At 48.0% G+C, this 20,899-nt stretch overlaps 1 protein-coding gene across 3 annotated transcripts in view; it reads left to right on the forward strand.

Moving 5' to 3' along the window:
• ILVBL (ilvB acetolactate synthase like) overlaps window positions 1-20,899 on the forward strand; it is a 655,021-nt gene that overhangs the window by 413,177 nt on the left and 220,945 nt on the right. The window lies entirely within an intron of this gene.

Below are 20,899 nucleotides of genomic sequence, written 5' to 3' on the forward strand. Positions count from 1 at the left end.
CCCAGATAATAGTAGTGCACTACAAATAACCCTGGTTAAGAGAAAAGGTTTGAGCTCGTAACTTGGTACCTAGCCTCCCTCCCCAATTTCACATGGTGTCCTCTAGCCTCCCCGTCCCCAACTTTAGCCTGATGCCATTTCATCCTTTTTCCTCATCCAAATGTAATTTATTACACTTTTCGTTTTCAACTAACTCCAGTTATTTCGGATATATATATAATAATATATTATCACTTGCATCGAACAAAATAAAAAAGGCACTTTTTTCATTTCTGAAAAATCCTCTTCTGCAAAGCACCATTCTATATATAGCTATAATTTTGGAAGAAGGGGGGGTGCCCCCTTCTCCATCAAATATTTTAACTACTGGATGGAATAACCCCAGAGTCAACCCTTCGTGCCCAAGTTGTTTTGTACCTTGACCAATTCCGTCCAGCGGTTTGTGCTGTGCGTTTTTCATTTTTTTTATTTATCTTTCTCACAATTTCCAGTCTATGGAGAGGGGGTTAGGGTGAGAGACCTTTTGTTTGCAAAATATTAGCCAAATCTGTAATGCGAGGCAAAAGTTATTAGCAATTCAATGTTCAGGTTTCCTTTGGAGCTTGATACTCTACTTGACTATAGTGCGGTGAGATCCTATATATCCAAAGCAAACAAAAAGTCAATGGGCCTCATTACACGTTGTGCTGTAGGGATTTAACGTTACCGGTAAGGGAATACCGGTATCGTTAAATCCCCATGCCAATTACGACCCGGCTCACTGCTATTAGCAGCACCGCTAAGTACGGTGCCACTAATAGCGGGTGGTCCGCATGCGCGCGACCCTCCATCCCGTAAATAATGCCATGCCGCTAATAGCACACGGCATGGTAAAGCCCCCAAAACCCCTTACTGCCATGGCGCTAATACCGGCATCGCGAACCACCCGTTAATAGAACTGAGCAGTGTTCCCACCTGCCACAGGTGGGCACAATCAGCACAGGTGGAGGCAATGGACACTGTGGCAGCACAAAAGGAGCACACCACACCCCTTCCCACACCAAGATGGTTCCAATACTAGCAGCATTACATGGGCTGGAGGACATGATTGCAGTGCAGCACCAACAACAGGCAGCACAGAGGATACGCAGGAGGAGGGCAAGACAGGCGCAGCAAGTACCACCAGGGCACCTAGTCATACCACAGAGGCAGCCACCAATCCCCAGGATCAGAGCCAGTCCATTTAACCTAACCCCTGAGCAGATACACACCCTGTACCGTCTGGACCGGGATACCATCACCAGCATTGTGGACATGATACATGATGACATTGTCAGCCTCATAGACATCCAAACTGCCATCCCCCCTCTCCTCAAGGTGGTGACTGTGTTCCACTTCCTGGCCACAGGCACCTACCAGCATACAGTGGGGCAGATGCATGGCATCTCACAACCAGTATTCTCACGCACGCTGAACCAGGTACTCGATGCCCCCCCTGAAGCATGCACCTGAACACATATTCATGCCACGGACTGCCCAGGAGATCGCGAACACCAAAGTTGGCTTCTATTCACTGGCAGGCATCCCAAGTTGCATTGGGGCCATCGATTGTACCCATGTGGAATAGGTGGTCCCACATCACAATGAAGTATTCTACCGAAACAGGAAGCAATTCCACTCCATGAATGTCCAAATGGTATGTGACGCTAACAAGATAATCACTCATTGTTGTGCCCGATTTCCCGGATCAACCCATGATTCCATGGTCCTGCAGAACTCAACCATACCACGCTACATGGAGCGACAAGCCGGACTACGTTCGTGGCTACTTGGTGGGTAGCAGGGCAAGCACATGGCAGTGTGATTGGGGGGGGAGAGATACATACTCCAACTGGGTGTGATTGGGGGGGGAGATACATACTCCAACTGGGTGTGATTGGGGGGGGAGGGATACATACTCCAACTGGGTGTGATTGGGGGGGAGAGATACGTACTCCAACTGGGTGTGATTGGGGGGGGAGAGATACATAATGCAACTGGGTGTGATTGGAGGGGGGGAGAGATACATAATCCAACTGGGTGTGATTGGGGGGGGAGGGATACATACTCCAAATGGCTGTGATTGGTGGGGAGAGAGATACATACTCCAACTGGGTGTGATTGGGGGGAGGATACATACTCCAACTGGGTGTGATTGGGGGGGGGAGATACATACTCCAACTGGGTGTGATTGGGGGGGAGAGATGCATACTCCAACTGGGTGTAGCCTGTCGTCCGTAGGACAAATGGACATACAGATGTACGCCAATGTCCATCAGGGAAGGCCGCAATGTACTTGATAAGATCCCGCATGCAATTATAAGCTACACAACATAGAGAACAATCCAGGTCTACGAATATTACACATCCATCCACATTGCACATTATGCCACACCACATAATACACGATTCAGCAACATGGCGTCAAGATGGTAGTACAGTATCAGCGCAGCACAACATCAATACAGAAATGTGCCCTTGAATGCATGCAAAGGGATCACCCCTAGCCATAGCATTGAACCACACACCTATAGCACCAGTGAAGTGATGCTACAAAGCATGGAAACATCAATGTCGGAATGGCAGTACACTAGCAGTGTGGTACCAAATATGCCTGGGCTCAGGGACACCTAAGACCTGGCCTCACCCAGGACATGTCAATTGCTGTTGGAGGCATGATTCGGGCATGTCCACTTGCAGGGTCAAGTACACCTTTGCACATTGCAGTCACACAGATCGTCTGCATGCATGCGGGTAGTCGTGGATCACAATCCGTATGCATAGTTGATTTGTGTGACATGTACATGCCACTCCAGAGTTGAACAGTAAGCAGTTCCCCATTATTCCCCCCATACAGGCGATGCCGGCTATCCCCTGAAGAGGTGGCTCCTTAACCCTGTACGGAACTCACAGAACCGGCACGAAGAGGACTACAATCGTGCACATACGCGTACCCGTGTCGTGATTGAGCAGACATTTGGCCTTTTGAAGACACGCTTTAGGTGCATAAGCAGGTCGGGTGGCGCTCTCCTGTACGGCCATGAGAAGGTGGCCAAGATCACCATGGCATGTGTCATGCTGCACAATATGTGTATCAGACGGAATGTGCCACTGCCCCCTGACGTTCAAATGCAACCACCTGATGAGGATGATGATGGTGATGAGGACGGAGGTGACGGGGATGCAGGTCATGCAAGGGGCGATGGCCAAGAGGGACGTGATGTGAGACAGCATCTGATCAACCAAATTTTCTGAGTAACATGGTTTCACTCTGTACGATGGATATGGGTAGAAATGCACTGGCGTCTGTGTTGTTTGTTTGTTTTATTCACTTTTTATGCGAGCCAGACCCAGGGGTAGCAGGGCGCAGTGGCAATAAAATGCAAAGCTTACAGGTTACATCAAAGCATAGCGTACAATATAAAATACAGTGATTACAAAGTATACAAAATTCGAGAAAGGTCAAGCCAGTTATAGGTTACATCCTGGCAGAATGTACAGTAGAAAATACTGTGAGGTCATGGGGCACAGATACTTACAAAATATACATGGGACACAGATAATACAAAATATACAAGGTTCGAGTGCGGGCAATCGGGTTGAAGGTGACAACGGTCAAGTGAGATCAGCTGAGGTTAGTCGAGGTGAGGAGTTGGATGACATTTTTTCTAAAGCGAGGGTAGGGCAAGTCCACTCTCAAGTCTTGTGGTAGTGAGTTCCAGGTCTTTGCAGCCTTTACCTGAAAGCTATTACCACCGATCGTCTTAAGTCTAAAGTTCGGTATTGTCAGGCAATTGGAATTGACAGCTCTAGTCGGTCTGAAGGATGTTCTCCTGTGGAATTTGTCAATCAGGTATTTGGGGGCGGAGTTATTGAGGGCTTTATGGGTCAGGGATAACATCTTAAGTGTTATTTTGTTCTCAGTGGTCAGCCAGTTGTGATGGCGTCTGGCGGCAGAGATGTGGGATCTTTTGTTTATGCATAGTGCTGCTCTCAGGGCATTATTTTGTAATATTTGTAGTCTTTGCGTTCTAGTTTTATTCGCTCCGGAGTAGAGAGCGTTGCAGTAGTCAATCCTAGAGAGTATTAAGGCTCTAGCCAGGATTAAGCAGCTCTTGTTGGAAAGGAACGGTTTATCAGCTCTTATCAATTTGCACGTGTAAGCTGTGGAGGAGGCAAGGGATTTTAGCTGTTTGTCAAGAGATAGGGTGGAATCAAGATAGAATCCCAGGGTTTTTACGTCCTTGGACACTTGGATGATATTCCCATCTATGTTGAGGAGAATTCCAGACCTAATTTTTTTATATTAGTTTGGGTGCCCAGGATAATCAACTCTCTTATCATCGTTCAGACAGAGGCCATGAGTGGCCATCCAGGCCTGGATGATAAGATATACCTTGTTCACCAATTCCGTGTCTTTCGCATGATCCCCAGAAAGCGGGAGGAGGATCTGTGTATCATCTGCATAATTAGTGTAGGTAATACCGAGATGGTCCAAATCATCAAACAAGGGCTTGGTGAAGATGTTATATAGAGTTGGGGAGACGCAGGAGCCCTGGGGGACACTGCATAAGATAGGGGTGGGATCTGCTGCTGAAGAGGGGGAGAAGACTCTCATCGTTCTTTCACTCAGAAATGACTCAATCCATCTGATGGCTTCCGGGGAGAAATGGGCAGCGGAATCCAGGTGACTACAGAGGACTTTGTGATCCACCAAATCAAAGGCGGCTGAGAGGTCAAGGAGTAGCAGAAGTACTGTTCTCCCTTTGACTCGTAGCTCGTCAATTTGGGATTTCAAGTCAATAAGGGCAGTTTCAGTTCCATGTAAGGGACGGAAGCCCGATTGTCTCTCTCCTAGGAGGTTGTGTAGTTCTAGATGCTTTTGAATTTGGTTATAAGCGGCTTTGTCCAGAATCTTGAGAAGAAACGGTACCGTGGTAATAGGGCGGTAATTAGTAGGGATGAGGGGGTCTAATTTCTGCTTTTTAAGTAGGGGAAGTACCCAGGACTGTTTAAGGTTGGCAGGGATGGTGGCTGAGGCAAAGGAAGCGTTAATCAGTTTGGTGATAAAGGGCGATAATTCTCTGGCAGCGTCTTTTATTAACTGTGCTGGGCAGAGGTCACCTTTACAGTTAGATGGTTTAAGCGACAGGATAATTTTTTCTACTTCCAAGGTGGTCAATTTAGAGAAGTGGAAGGAATCACTGTGCGCCGGTAGATTATTGGTGTTGGGCATTTTAGGCGAATCCTGAATTTTAAGTACTTCTTTTTTTTGCTGGATTTTATTTTGGAGAGTAATAATTTTATGTGTTAGGGCTTGCTGGATGTCTGTGCACCAAGGTTTGTCCTTGGTACAGGCGTCCGGTGTGGCGATCGGCGACTCAAGTTCCTTTACAATAGAAAAGAGCTCTTTCATGCTGGAATTAGAGTTGGCTATACGGTCATCATACGAGTTACGTTTTGCCTGGCAAACTTCTTTTTTGTAAAGTGAGGAGAGAGAGGTTAGTTTGGCTTTGATGTCGACTGAAGGACAGAGCCTCCAGGTGGTTTCACTTTTTCTTTTCAAGATGCGCAAGTCTCTTAATTGTGGAGTAAACCATTTGTTTAGGTGGGCTTTTGGTTTGCTTGGTCTGAGCTTGAGAGGTGCCAGTTTATCTAGGGTGACGAGCATGATATTATTGAATTCTTGTACTAGGGTGCTGGGTCTTAGATTAGCTGATAATGCATTGAGGGTCGGTAATATAGCTGGGATTACTTTCTCTACCGTAATGCATTTTTTATTTCTGGTTAAGCAAGGCGGTGCTATTGGAAGGATTGTGGGGTTAGGTCTAGACGTGGCTAGGTTAAAGGACACTAAAGAATGGTCTGTCCAAGGTAGGGGTCTTATGGATAGGATAGTGGCTGAGCAGTTACAGTCAGCTATCCAATCTAGCGTTCTTCCCTTCAGATGCGTAGGCTTGTCAACTCTTTGAGATAGGCCTAGTGCGTGAATAGTGTTGGCTACCACTGTAGCATTAGTATCCTTGGTGTCATGGAAACCTAAATTAAATTCCCCAAGGAGGATTATTTGAGAACAGGGTTTGAGGTTATTAGTGAGAAGGTTGTGGAGATCCTTATCAAAGGTGCCTAAGGGGCCTGGTGGTCTATATAAAAGGTGGATGGTGAGAGTTTGATTATTATTTATCTGTAGTTTAGCAGATAAAGTCTCGCAGGATTGGATCGATGGGTAGGTGCTAGTCTGAGTGAGAGGCTTGTTTTGGAGATTATGGCGATGCCGCCGCCTCTTGCACCTTCTCGGTCATTTCTGATTATCGTGTAGCCATCTGGGATGGCTAGCATGAGCGAAGGTCCTGCTGCATTGTGTAGCCAAGTCTCTGTAATAGCGAGAAAGTCAAGGTTGCCTTCTGAGATTAGGTCGGCATGGGTGACAAGCGATCTCACGTTCAGGAGTGCTCCAACGATAGTTGGGGTCTTGGAGATCTCTGTGGCTTGGGGGGATGGAGTAGTAGGTGTATTAGATGTAGTGAGCTTATTGTTCTGAGTAGGGCAAGTATTGGAATTGGGTGAAGGCGGTAGTCTAAAATAGCAAGGATTGCAGATCTGCTGGAAGTTAGTTTTGATGTTGGTAGGGGGAAGAGACCTACGGGGAGGTTCATGCAGTTTGGTTAGCCTGGCGCGGAGTCTAAGGTTTCTACTAAGTGTATCACATGGACGTGATGCAGAGGTGGATGTCTCAAGGGATCCATGGCTAGGATATAGGTATTGGCCTGGAGCGTTACAGGTCAGATGCATTACCAATGTCAGAGGAGGCAGGGTGTTAGGTAGGTTAACATCTAGCATAATGAATAGATGTAGGATAGTCCTCAGTAGGACTGTGCAAATGGCTGGTAGATACATAGTTATATAGGAGGCCTATCTAAGATACCACATTAGTAGTTGGTGGGAGCAGTTGGTAACAGGTATGAAACACAATGTATGCTAGGGTATTAGCATGTAGGAGCAATCTGGTAATAAGAGTCACCTAGATACTAAGTGCTAATATGATATATGTAGTCAATGACTCAGTAGCAATGATTCAGCTATACTGGCTAGGTAGGTGCAAGAGCAAATGTAATCAAGGTCGCAGAGGCAGAAGTTTAACTAAGCTGGCTAAGAAAGTACATGTGCAAGTGTAATCAATGACTCAGAGGCTGGGCCGACTAGGTAAGTACAGAATCAAATGCAAGCGGGTCTCAGCAACAAAGGTTCAGCTATGCTGACTAGGAGGGTGCAGGACCAAAGATACAATCAATAATTCTAGGCAATAGTTTGGCTAGGTCGAGTGGATGAGTGCAGCCGGTTACAGGTTAAAGTGGTCTGTTAGTGACCATGAGGCACAACACCATTGTAGTGATCTAATAGCGACCATAAGGCCCAACACAATTGTAGTGGTCTGATAGTGACCATAGGGCACAACACAATTTGGGGTGGTCTGATAGCGACCATAGGGCACAACACAATTTGGGGTGGTCTGTTAGCGACCATAAGGCTCAACACAATTGTGGTGGTTTGATAGCGACCATAAGGCACAACACGATTGTAGTGGTCTGTTAGCGACCATAAGGCTCAACACAATTTCTAGTGGTCTGATAGCGACCATAAGGCATGACCATACTAAATGCAAATATGGGCGCAGGGTATCCCTGGGAAAATCAGAGCAAAACACAGATGCTAAATGCAGGTTAGGGTCAGAGCAAAACAGATAGAACACAGAAGCTAAATGCAAATAGGGGCGCAAGGCAACACTGGGTAAGGCAATGTAGAGCACAAAGAGATTAAATGCAGTTGTAGAGGCATAGTACAAGTAGGCGTATCTATACAGAGCATATTGGACTGAATGCAAATGTGGCGTGAGGCCCCTGCAGGTGAGGAGATTCGGGGGAGGCCGTGCAAGAGATGCTGTACAATGCCAGCCAGATATTATGAGTCAATAAGTTTCTTGCGGGTGAAGGGTGGTTGTGACTGACCAGGCGCAGGGGACACCAGCGGTGTAGGGTACTTTAAGGCTGGAGGCAGGGTGTTAGGTGTTACCTTAGCTCCGGGAGAGTTCGTTGCCGGGCACCGCTAGTCAGGCAGGCATGAAGAGACCACGGGCGTCGTAGCAATCAGCGGCAAAAAGGGCATAGGAACATCGCCGAGCGCCGATTGCGCTTGGTCAGCTCAGTCAGAGCCTGAAGCCTTCTTTCCTCGCCTTGCTTCCGCAACCCGGCTTCCGCCTGCCGGCGAATCGCGTTGAGTTAAGGGGAAGCGAGGTAGCCAATCAGGACACGGCTAAAGGCCTGGTGGGGACAGGCAGAGGAGAGGACACGGCAAATCAAGGACGGCGGCCATCTTAGAATGAATAAAGCACCTTGGGTGCATATGGTGGATGATGGCAACAAATGGGCTGATAAGCCCACGCTCTGTGTAGGAGCGTCGTGATGGTGAGGGATTGCAGGACGCGTCGTGTGCATTCCGAGCACAAAATAGGAATCAAATTTTGGTGGGACACCGAGGGGCTTGGTGACAGCTGATCATGAGCCCCAAGCTTACCTTAGATCCTGTGTTCGTCGGTGGGGTGCTGCTCCTGCAGTGCACCCGCGCGTTGGGGAGCTCCTGCTCCCGGAATGCAGGAAGGCTAAGCGCACAATGGACCCTGTCACCAATAAAGTACACATACACAATGAAGAAGTCCAAGCCTGTGTTTTGATTAATCACTAGTGTATTAAAGATTTTAAAGATGTATAAGTGCATGTCTCCAACCATCCCACCACCCTTCCCTCCTCCCCCCACAACAGTCCCGAAATACCCTTCCCCCCTCCCCCACAACAGTCCCTAAACACCCTTCTCCCCTCCCCCACAACAGTCCCTTATGTGTCTGGCACAATGTAGTTGTCCAGATGCACATGTGGAAGGTTCACCCTGCAGTCCCTATTCCCCATTGCCACCACTAGCATTAGGAGGCTGGGTTGACGCACGCCTGGTGGTGCGCGTGGAGCGGCGGAGGGGGCTTGTCTGCCTCGAACTAGCGGATGATGATGTGGCTGTCTGTCTGGGTGGTGGTGGTGGGAACTGGTGGTCCATCGTGTCCGCTATCCGCGTGAGGACCTGCCTGAGTTGGCCAATCTCCCCACACAGCCTGTTGGTACAGGCCTCAATCGCCTCCCTTGAGTGCCTGGCAGTCTCTGTTATCTCCCCCCTGAGACCGGCAGCCTCCTCCACATGCTACCCAACCGGCACAGTTATGTCGTCTTGGCGCTGCCTGATGCTGGCCAGGTCAAGGGCACTGTGGCGTTCTGGTGGTGTGGCTGCTGCGCCTTCTCTGCTACCAGGACATCTGGTGAAGCTACCAGTGGGCTACTGAACCCTCCCATGTTGTCCTCGCCAGACTGGCCATGGACACTGGACCCAGGTGTTTCCTGTGGAGTTGCCTCTGGGCTTCCTGGTGGGGTTGGGGTGTGAATTTCCATGGGGAACTCCATTGGGTCCTCTACATCTGAGAGCGGCGCTTTGGCTGCCGCCTCTCCTGTGGAACTTGTTGCAGCAGAGGGTGGGCCCTCCGTGGCTGGAATCTGTGGTGGGAGGTTCACTTCAGAAGGTGGGGCAGTTGTTGCTGGTGTGGACAGTTGTATGTTAGCAGTGGCGCTCCGCCGATGTTTGGCACTCTGCATGGGGACTCTTCTCCCTTTGCCCCTTGATGTCGTGGGGGTGTCCCCTGTGTCCTGTGGCCTTGGTTTTTTCGTGGCAGGGGTGCCTCAGTTGCAGTGCCAGGATCTTCACTGTCTGTATGTGAGCCTGTCGGGGACAAAGAGGGGGATGGCATTGGTAACGGTTCTATGTACTTCATGCAGAATACGTCAATCATGCTGTTGTGAGCATTTGGACTTCATTGGTAGGGATGCAGGTGATGTGTCTGTTGAGTGGCTCCTCCATGCATGGTTGTGTGTGGCACTTGTCTCAGGTGATGTGTGCATGTGTGTATGTTTGGGTTTTGATACTGTCATGGCCAGGGTTGTATGCATGTATGGATGTTTGCGCATCCATGAGGTGATTCTGGGCTCACATTTGGGGGGACCTGAACATTCACAGTGCATACTTTCATGTGTACACTCACCTCCATCTGATGTAGTTGCCACACCATGCTCCATGGTCCCGACTCCCTCACTCGATTCCACTCCAATCATGTTGTCGCAGGTCTCTTCCCACTCCTTTAATTTTATCGGCGAATCAGATCCACCTGCTGTGGCTATGTTGTGGTTCGCAGACAGGATGCTTCTGACCCGGAGGCGGAGATCATCCCACTGCTTTCTGCACTCCCGGACAGTGCGGGTGGTGGTGCCCACTGCACTCACTTTCAGGGCAACCTCTGCCCAGATTGCCTTCTTGCGGATAAGGGTCTCCCGACGCATGTTGCTCGCAAATACCACGTTGGCATTCGCTGCAAGGGTCTCTGTGAGCATTGTTAGCTCCTTGGTGGTAAACATCTCCTTGCGCTGGCGGTCGGTTGTTTTTTTAATAGCCTTAGGCATGGTGAGGGTGTCCTTGTGGCTTTCCAATAGCGAAGTACTCAAAACAGGTCCAGGGAGCAGAGGATGGCAATGGATTGTGTTTTTAAAGATGGCCGCCATGCTCCTTCCCGTTCCTGTGCGATGACGCTATTTCCAGTTCCGCTATTTAACGGTGATCGCTAATTGCGATGGCCATTTTTAGCGGTGACCGCTATTTGCATGTTGGGGGAGGTCGGAAGTGCTATCAGCGCTTTCATCGGTGCCGCTAAGGGTCTTTTTGGGGTCTTTAGCGGCATGGCGGTAGGGTCATTACCGGCATGGCGCTATGCTCGTGTCCGCGTACTCGTAATGGTATGCTATTAGCGGCCGCTTGCCAAGGCGAACACGTTAATAGCGCCATGCCAGTAAATTGCGATTTTTACCGCACAACGTGTAATGAGGCCCAATACCTTAATTAGGCTAACAGTCATTTTTCATATTTGTGAGCTTTTGTGGAATGTCTCCACTTCCTCAGGCAGAGATGGAATGAAACATTTGAAAAACATCACCGCATTCAACGCTCATTCCCCATTCCCGTTGTTTTGTTCAGTCTGTGAAGTGTCTTTGTGTTTTTGTGTTGTTCTGTGTTGGAGTTAATGTACAAGGAGTTCTGATTAGGTATTTATGCATAGGAAAGAGTAAGTGTTCTAGTTATTTTAAGATGTGGTTGTGCTTCTTCATGCTTTGAATTGCTTTTCTTTTATTTGCCTATGTAATGCAGTGTGATGTGTTATATATTCTGTTTAACTTTTGGTAATATGTTGTTTATCTAAAATTCTTGAAAATAAATATTAAAAAAAATAAATAAAAAAAACATCACTGCATCAAAGCTTAAATATCCCCTCCTGCAGATCACCCGTTATCTGTGGCTGTCTGTACCTGATTTGTAGTTTTGCTCAGGGCCATGTATTGGATGTTCAACTCCCCCACACGTCTAAATGGTGCACTGTGTTAAGGGAGCAGGAGTCAGTGAAACTGGAGAGCAGAGAAAACCAGCTCACCCAGTTAGGGGGTTATCAGGAAGGCAGGAGGGGGATGGTTAAGTGTTTGTCACTGTAGATGCATTCCAGTTGAAGTTCAGTATGTCAGGCCAGTCCCGATCAGTGGTAGCACAATCAACATATCAAGTTTGTGCCTCTAGAAGTCTGAAACAGGGAATATACAGACCATTTATGTATTAGGCTTCAGACTTGTGGAGCCCAGTGTGGTAACTGTGTCAAAAACCTTATCAGGATTGTGTTACAGCACAATCAGGAGAAAAGGGTGGGGGTTGACTAGGGACAGGGCGCCTGTCTAGTCTCTGAGTAGCTTTTCAGCTGGGGCATTTTGAGGGCTGGTGGTTCTGGGCTGGAGGGTGTCCTGCAATTCATTGCCTTAGAGAGGCTGGTGGTGCCAGTTGAATGTCTGTGAATGGCTTTGGAAAATCTTATGGAATTTTTCGGGTCTGGATGTTGTGATCCCTGTATCTCTATGGGTGGAAAAAGAGAAATTCTGTTAAGTGCAATAGTGACTCACAAAACCGTGATGTCTTTTCAAGCCCCCTGCTAGTGTATTGAAAATGTGCATGCATTTGAGTACTTTCACAAAGGCGTTCAGACATTTAACTGGCACTGCACCAGACCCACCAGGCTTTCTAAGGCAATACATTGGATCTGCATGAAATGACCAAATGCAAAAGTCTGACTACCAAAAGTCCAACCTTTTTTAAAAAATGTTATTTTTATTTTTCCATATATATATATATATATATATATATATATATATATATATATATATATATATATATATATATATATATATATATATATGGGGGGAGACCCCCCACACCTCTCCTAACTTACCCCTATACATTTTTATTAACTTTACCCCCCCACATATATATCTGTGGAAAAATGGAGGTCGGACTTTGGGGGTCCACATCACAGGCCTAACACACAAACTGGCTGTATATCTCCTCTTTGAGACAAGCCTGATATGTTGATGATCTTGTAAAGGGACTGGCCTGACATACTGACCTTCGACTGGACTTCACATACAATGACTGACACTTAACCATCCCCTCTTGTCGTCGGGAAAGCCCTCTAACAGGGTGGGCTGTTTTTGTTTTCTTCCCCTGCTCTCCAGTTTTACTGCCCCCACCCCACTTAACAATTTAGACCTTGAAGTTTGCAATGTGTGGGGGTGTTCAACATCCAATGTATGCCTCGCTGAGCAAAACTACAAATCTGGTACAGACGGGTGCATATAACGTGGTATCTGCAGGAGAGGCTATGTAAACTGTAATGCTGTCATGGAATTAAACCTTCTCTGCCTGTGGAAGTGGAGACGATCCACAAAAGCTCGCAAATCAAAATAAATGACTGCTAGCATAGTTAAGGTACCGACTCCTTGTTTTCTTCTGGAACAACATTCTATACAACCCTTGGCTTAATCGTTACATGCAAACTGAACTATATATGCGGCTTGTGGATCTGCTTTAGAATTGCATGCTTTGAATAGGCTGACATATGGTGTGGAGGATGACATGATTTATTTTTTATTTTAAAAAAGCGACGTCGAAGAGTGTCTGTAATACTAGCTCTATTGTGATGTGTACTGTACCCATGATCCTTCACGCTTCGAGGTACTCCATTGTTTTTTTTTCTTCCTGCCCTCGGGTTGGTCCCTCTTCGCTGAGTTTTTGGAGTTTGTTGCTCGTGATCGAGCATTTACAGTTCGCTATTAATATATTAACATACAGATCATTATCACCGTCTTCGACGAGACCGGCCAAAGGTATCTGCTGACTTTCGACAACAGGTTTTCGGCTCTTGAGTGTTCCGGAGAATCACTGCACGACGTCCTACAACTCTTAAAGCTTCAGCCTACACATTAGGGAGAGTGGCAGTTGGTGGCACTTGACACATTAAGAAGAATGTCTCCATACATTTCCCCTAAAATATGTATCATCTCACTGTTCACCAGCATTGACCATGGAGAAAACTCCTTTTAGATTTTGTCCCACATGTAACTGGAAGTTTCCCAGGAAGGGCATGCACAACGTGTGTAACCATTGTCTTCCTAGAGACCTCCAGGCGGCCAAATTTTGAGCATGTAAGCTCTTCAAACGAAGACTCATGAACCTAAATCACATGCATTGAAACAAGATGTTTCTACGCTAGTGGACAGACATCAGGGTACAGACGTAGCACTTCCCCATTAATGGATACATAGAAGAAAAAGCACATGTCAGACGGGTGGAAGAGGTGGTTTTCCCACTGCAAGCCACTCCTAGTGGTGCTTGGACAAAGAATAGGTTTGAAAAACCACTAAATAAAATGGCTTCTTTCATGGACTTTTTAGACAAACATCCTATAAAATGTACACATGTTGTACAGGAGGAGGAGGAGGTGGTATCCCCTAAAACAGCTTAAGTATATCCCACACACACTTATGAGCCCATAAATGAGCTAGATGAGGAGGAGGAGGATGAATTTGCAGACGAGAACTGCTGTTAGAATAATTGCAGAATGTACATTTATTGAAGGACATGCTTGGCTAACTAATTCTAAATTTACACCGGAGACTCATGCCATAATGCTAAACATGCCTGTAGAGGACAAGGTCTTATTCGGTAAGGCTGTAGACTGTGCTCTCAAGACTGCAAAAAAAGAACACAAAACAATTCAAACATTAGAGCACATTTCAAATGAACGCTTTCAACAGAGGTTCCTTTTCCAACCGTCGTAGTTTTCGTAGTCAAAGCTACCCAAGATCCTCAGGCCATTCTAGCTATACCTCTGGTGCCGGCTCCAGTTTGTGGTGTACCAACCTGGGGCAATAGTCCACATCTCAATCTTCATTTCCCAGACAATTTAGAGAGGGACGTAACCGAGGTAGAGGGCAAGACACTCAAGGTTCGGCCACACCGGCCAAACAATGACTCCCATAATCACCCAGGTAGGGGGTCGCATTATGTCATTCACCTACGTATGGGAGAGGATCACAACAGACAAGTTGGTGTTGAAAGCGAGACCTGGGTGTTGCATTGAATGCCAAGAAAAAACATGCACTCGCCCTGCAAGCCTCAAAAAAATACCTTTACACCATCAATGGATTTTGCAAGCCGAAGTAGAGACACTTCTAGAGAAGGAGTCCTAAAACATTTCCCACCAACAGAGGTAAACAAGGGTATTCTGTGTACTTCCTTGTTTCAAAGAAAGACGAAACCAAACGCCCAGTACTTTACTTCAGACCAGCAAACACGTATGTCAAACCACAAAAGTTCAGAATTACAACATTGGAGGAAGTCATCCCATTGCTCAAAAAGGGAGACTATGTTTTGAATTTGTTTGTCATATAAAATACTGCCTGCCCCTTTGCTGTGCCACTCTCCCCTCACAAACAGCATTGTATTTTTCAACTTGTACAACTCATTTTGCCTCTTTCTTGTATTTTACTTGTTACCAATACTACTATTTTGTACTTCTATTGATATTTGATGTTTGGTTCTGGTGCACCAAAAGCCATTGGCTAACTCTTGTGTGTAGAAATAAACTCGAAACATATTGAAGATCTGTTAAGTCGGTCCCATGGATAATCATTAACAATACACACTCAAGAAAATTGAGTAACTACACGTGCAGGAGAATACCCAGCTTTATTCAAACATGGACGGCTGGGAATTTTCACATAAAAGCCTTCTCAATTGTACCTCTACGTCCTGTCCCCTTTCCTCCACACTGTATTAGTGTCCCTTGCTGGGGGCGGGAACGGAACCTTTTTCACCATAAAAAAACGATCTTTCCCCTTTAGCCCCAGGAGCATGCGCTCGCTTGACTCCGCCCACCGGCACAACACCTCAGTCCTCTTTTCCGCAGCGGCGGGAACAAACCTACCTCACCTATGCTGTGGTTGAGGCCCTTCTGTGTCTCGTAATTCCACGCGTGTCAAGTCTTCCCCAGGGACAACTGTCCCTAGAATTTTATTTCACTTTTTTGCTGTACACCATCCTCCGGTGCCTTGACCCTCCACGGCGCATGTCAGCCACAACGTGTTTCAGCAGGTGCCCAGGCTGTGACTGTTCTTTCCCTATGTCAGACCCGCACGCGCTCTACCTCCGGTGCCTAGGCGAAGACCACGGCTGGTAAGGTTGTACAGTGTGACACGCCCTTATGCCCTGGTCTCTGAAGAATCGGCTGGCTAGGTAGCGAGAGATCCTCAGCTGATCACCTCCAGACGGTTCCATGTCTTAAAATCGTGGCAAAAACGGCGTGAAAACAAAATATCGTGGCAAAAATGCTGTGGTTTTGCCGCCACAATCATGTAAAGGATGTGGGGGACACGCCCGCAACCCATTCTCCCTTAAATGGTATAATGGGGTACACCTTTACCGGGTCAAACCACAGCATTTTTGCCGCGATTCTTTTTACCGGCGACATTTTTGCTGCGATTTTATTACCTGATAACAGTACATAAAGAGAAAGATTAAGAAGTTAAGTATATTTTCGAAAGAACCCTGCAAAGGCGACTCATTCCCTGGGAAGCGACCTAGCGGGAGGGGACTAGTAGGCTATATTACTGGCAGGGGTACCAAGCCTCAGATAGTTACCTGCTGAGGGGGTCCACAGACTATCCCGGTCCCTTAGCCGAGGGGCCACGCAGCCAGATCCCGAGGGGCTTTGCTCCGATACCAGCCTCAGGCCTGAGGGGGGCGCCTAAACGCAGTGATAAAAGCACCACCGGTACCATGTCCAAGAGCAAACAACCTACCAGGTCTACACCGGAGGTGCAGGGCAAACCCGAGCCTACGTGATCAGGCAAACAGGTGGAGGCCAATGGCAGTTAACCCACAGATCCGCGAGCTGCACATGAGGTGGTACATGACAAAATGGCAGCACAGCCAATCAAAATGGCGGCACATCCAGAAGCGCGCCTTTCCAGCAAACCCCAAAGGCCTGACTTCACGCCCAGCGTGGTGTGGTCTCCCATGTCCACACAGCAGGTCACATGGAGCACTTCCCACCCAACCCCATTGGAGCAAGTGTGCTACACGGAGGCGGCCTACTCCCATACCAGACACAGCGCAAGGAGAACTCAGCCTTACACGCTCATTCAGACGGCTGTGCCGGTACATGAGCGTACCTCACCAGTTTTGAATATGAAATCTCCACAAATGGGGAATATTCTCAAGGGAATCGTCCAGGACATGGATCCCGCCTATTCTCCCTCAGCAGCCGGTTCCAGCCTCACCAGTACAGCCACTTGTTCTGGTGCTGTCAGCAGCCCTGAGTACAGTGGTGGCATTGTCTGATATGCCTTTTCTTATGACCTTTTCCACTCTTCCACCAATGAAAAGTTGGACAAGAAAAAGAACAGCTCACAAACAGCCAAATCACTGGCTATGCTGTCAAAATCGTCTGGTAAGAGCTTCGTACAGGGCCAGGTGCGATCTAACTGAGGTCGTACCTTTGGTGGTTTCAGGGGCTTCCAGGACCACTGCACTAGACAGCCCAACAGGTCTCCCAGCCAACATTGGCGCAAACCGCAGCAGAGAATATCTCACAAGGGCTTCTTCAGTCTCCCTCCCAGGCACCACCCTCGGAGGGAAAGAAGCAGTGACAGGGGTCAAGATCCACAGCTCTCGGGTGGGGGGCAGGCTTGCCCTTCACTTTCAGTCCTGGTGTACTCGGTTTGCAGACCCATAGATACTCTGTGGTAGCCCAAGGCTTCCACCTAATTCAATGGACCACAAGTCCCCCCCATTCACCCCTCCCACAGATTGGGACGCCATCTCTCCTTGCGGAGATCCGCTCTCTGGTAGCGAGCGAGGCCTTAGAGGAAATTTCCCCCCCCTATCCCCTCCTGAGAGGCATGGGGTTTTACTCTCAGCTTTGCAATACAGAAGAAGAACCAGGCAAGCCTGCAAATTGTCCTAGATCTGTCCTTCTACCTTTACCTACCCTTTCAAAAGTTCAAGATGGTTACGCCAGTATTGATAGCGGAGTCCCTGTGTGGGGAAGACTGGACGTGCTCCCTGGATATGAAGGGCTGCATACCTACATGTCCCGATTTGGCAGCCCCATCGGTCCTTCCTACGGTTTCTGATCATGGGCTTACACTTCCAATACAGAGTCCTCCCGTTTGGCCTCAACAAAGGATTTTTACCAGACTCATGAATGTGGTGGCAGCACTACTCTGGTCAGAGAGCCACCATGTATATCCATACCTTGACGACTGGCCGGTTCACGCAGAACCGCCAGCGGTAGTCCAGAATACAAAAGCAAGACTAATGCATACGCTCTACTAACTGGGGTTCTCCAACCTCAAGATGTCGCAGATCCAGCCTACACAGTCCTTGACTTTCCTGGGCCTTAGATGGGATACAATAACGGAGATGATATTCCCCACTGAGGGCAAGGTCGCTGTGATCAAAGCAGCTACTGGGCATTTCCTCAGCAGGGCGCTGACTTCGGCATGGTGGTACCAGCACCTGCTGGGGATTATGCCAACTTGCCTCCTGCAGCTTCCTTTATCAGCCTCATGGAACCAGGAAACCAGGTCCCAAGCAGCACCAATTACCATACCAACTCATCTTCACCAGGACCTACTATGGTGGAGAATGGACACCAATCTGATTGCGGGCAGTTCGTTCCATCATCCCCGGCCGCCATACACCATTGCAACAGACTCCTGCTTCGAGGGATGGGGGCCACTATGAGCAACCACAGTGTACATGACATATGGTCCAGAGGGGATCAGGACAAGCACATCAATTGGCTCGAAATGATGGTGATATGGCTATCTCTGAAATCATCCTCCCAACTATCAACCGCCCAGTCTGTATTCAGACAGACGGCTCCACTTGCATGTACTACCTCAACAAACAGAAAGGCACCCAATCTCCACCCCTTTGCAGGCTATCGAGATATGGGAATGTGCCTTAGTGAACAACATTTTGCTCTCGGCTATTCACCTGCCGGGGGAGTCCAACCTAGAGGTGGACAAACTCAGCAGACTGGGGGTCGACAACTATGATTGGCTGTTAAACAAGAGGGTCCTGGGGGTGATCTTTAGCAAATTCCTACACGCAAAACTGCAAATGTTGGTATATCAAGGTGTATCCTCCACCTCGTTCTACTATATGTGTTTAGTCTTGTACCCAAATTGTAGGCCTTTCTCTCACTGGTCAGGACTCTCAAATCTAGCTGTGTGTGGTCTTGTACCCAAATTGCATTGTCAGGTGTAGGCTCTAGCAATGTCTAGTCTCATACTCAAATTGCACTGTCAGGCTTAGGCCTTTCTCCCACTATGCACACTCACATCTAGCGGTGTTTGGTCTTGTACCTAGATTGCAGGCCTTTTTCTCCCACTGTACACGACTCTCAAATCTAGCTGCTTTTTGTCTTTTGCCCAAATTGTAGGCCTTTCTCCCACCTTGCAGGACTCTCAAATCTAGCTGTGTTCAGTGTTGTACCCAGATTGCACTGTCATATGCAGGTTCTAGCTGTGTTTAGTCTCATTCTCAAATTGCACTGTCAGGTGTAGGCCTTTTTCCCACTATGCCGGACACTCAAATCTAGCTGTGTTTAGTCTTGTACCGAAATTGTAGACCTTCTCCCACTATGCAGGACTCTCTATTCTAGTTGTGTTTATTCTTGTACCCAAATTATAGGCCTTTCTCCCACTCTGCAGGACTCTCAAATCTAGCTCTGTTTAGTCCTGTACCCAAATTGTAGACCTGTCTCCCATGGTGCAGGACTCTCGGGTCTGGCTCTGTTTAGTCTTTTACCCAAATTGCATTGTTATGTGTAGGTTCTAGCTGTGTTTAGTCTCATACTCCAATTGCACTGTCAGGTGTAGGCCTTTCTCCCACTGTGCAGGGCTCTCGGATCTGGCTGTGTTTAGTCCTGTACTCGGGTTACAGTGTTGGAGTGTTGGGTGTAGGCCTCTTTTCCACTATGCAGGACTCTTGAATGTATGTGTAGCCTCCATCTCTGCTTAATATATTCTGATACCTGCTACATTATGAAAGCAAGGCTCCCTGGAATAGGCCTCTCTACTCCAGACCTGGACATATATTGCCCCAGCCGAGCAAGCTCGCAGACTATGGTATGTATATTTCACACCACTAGTGTGGACACAGGCCGCAGGCACGGCCAAGCATCCATGCACGATAGAATATGGCTACGGCTAAGCATATCCGGCCTAGTGCACACATAGCTGTCCAGACTGAAAACCCTGACGTACCTCAACACCTCTGCCACTAGCATACAGCGACTACCACCTGAAAGGAATTTGGTATAGCTGGCCTCACATAGACTCTCTCAACAATAGCAATCTATCTCTAACCCTCAACAGCACCCACCCACGTGTCTGACCTCTCTTGGGCTGCTTAAATCGAGCTTTGCCAGCCACCCAAGTCCTAGAACGGTAATATGCAGACATGCATGCCCTAAGCTAAACCCCCTAGAATTTTTCAATCACATTGACTGCGGTCTCCAAGGGCATTTAACCAAGGAAAAGTGCATTGAGGCCACACAAGTGGGGAAAGAGCGCTATATAAATAACAAATACAACAATACAAATGGGGTCATCCCCAGATGGATCCAATTTGCCACCGGGCTCAAAAGGAGGTGTCACCAGTTTGTGCCCTGGATGGGACGGGGCAGAGGCTCACTGGGGGATGCCTTGCAGGTTCAGTGGGATGGCATGTATGCATACGCGTTCCCTCCAACTCTTCAAATTCACACGGTCAAGGAGGCGCAGAAACTATGTCTGATTTTGATAGCGCCATGGTGGCCTGCCAGACCATGGCTCTCAGAGCTATTGAGACTTTCGAATTAACCACCAGCTCACCTCCCAGTGGTGGCGGATCAGCTATTATCCCAGCAAGGGGTAGTCCACCCCTCCCAGGAGAGGTTGGCCCTAGCGGGCTGGATCCTGAGCATGTATCCCTGAAGCACCTCCATTTGTCACAGGACAACTTGGACATCATCCAAGGGGCAAGAAACACTAGGAGTTAATACAGAAGCAAATGAACCAGGTTCTGCTACTTGACCAAGGAAAAGGGCATAGACCCATTAGGGTGCACCCTAGATCACATTCTCTCCTTCTCCGCACATCTGGCACACTCAGGGGTGCAGGTGGACACATGCCGGACTTACCTGGCTGCAATAGGTGCATACAAAAACTCCAGTGGTTACGTTTTCTCCACCTCCAACCTTGTGGTCAAAAGCCATTTAGTAGGACGAAGCAGGTTGTACCCACCTGCCAGACACCCAAACCAGGTCTGCGACCTCAAATGTGGTTCGGAGCACCCTGGCTCGTAAGCCATT

Source organism: Ambystoma mexicanum, chromosome 1p (assembly GCF_040938575.1).
Source record: "Ambystoma mexicanum isolate Mex_15411 chromosome 1p, UKY_AmexF1_1, whole genome shotgun sequence".
In the NCBI taxonomy this organism is placed as follows: domain Eukaryota; kingdom Metazoa; phylum Chordata; class Amphibia; order Caudata; family Ambystomatidae; genus Ambystoma; species Ambystoma mexicanum.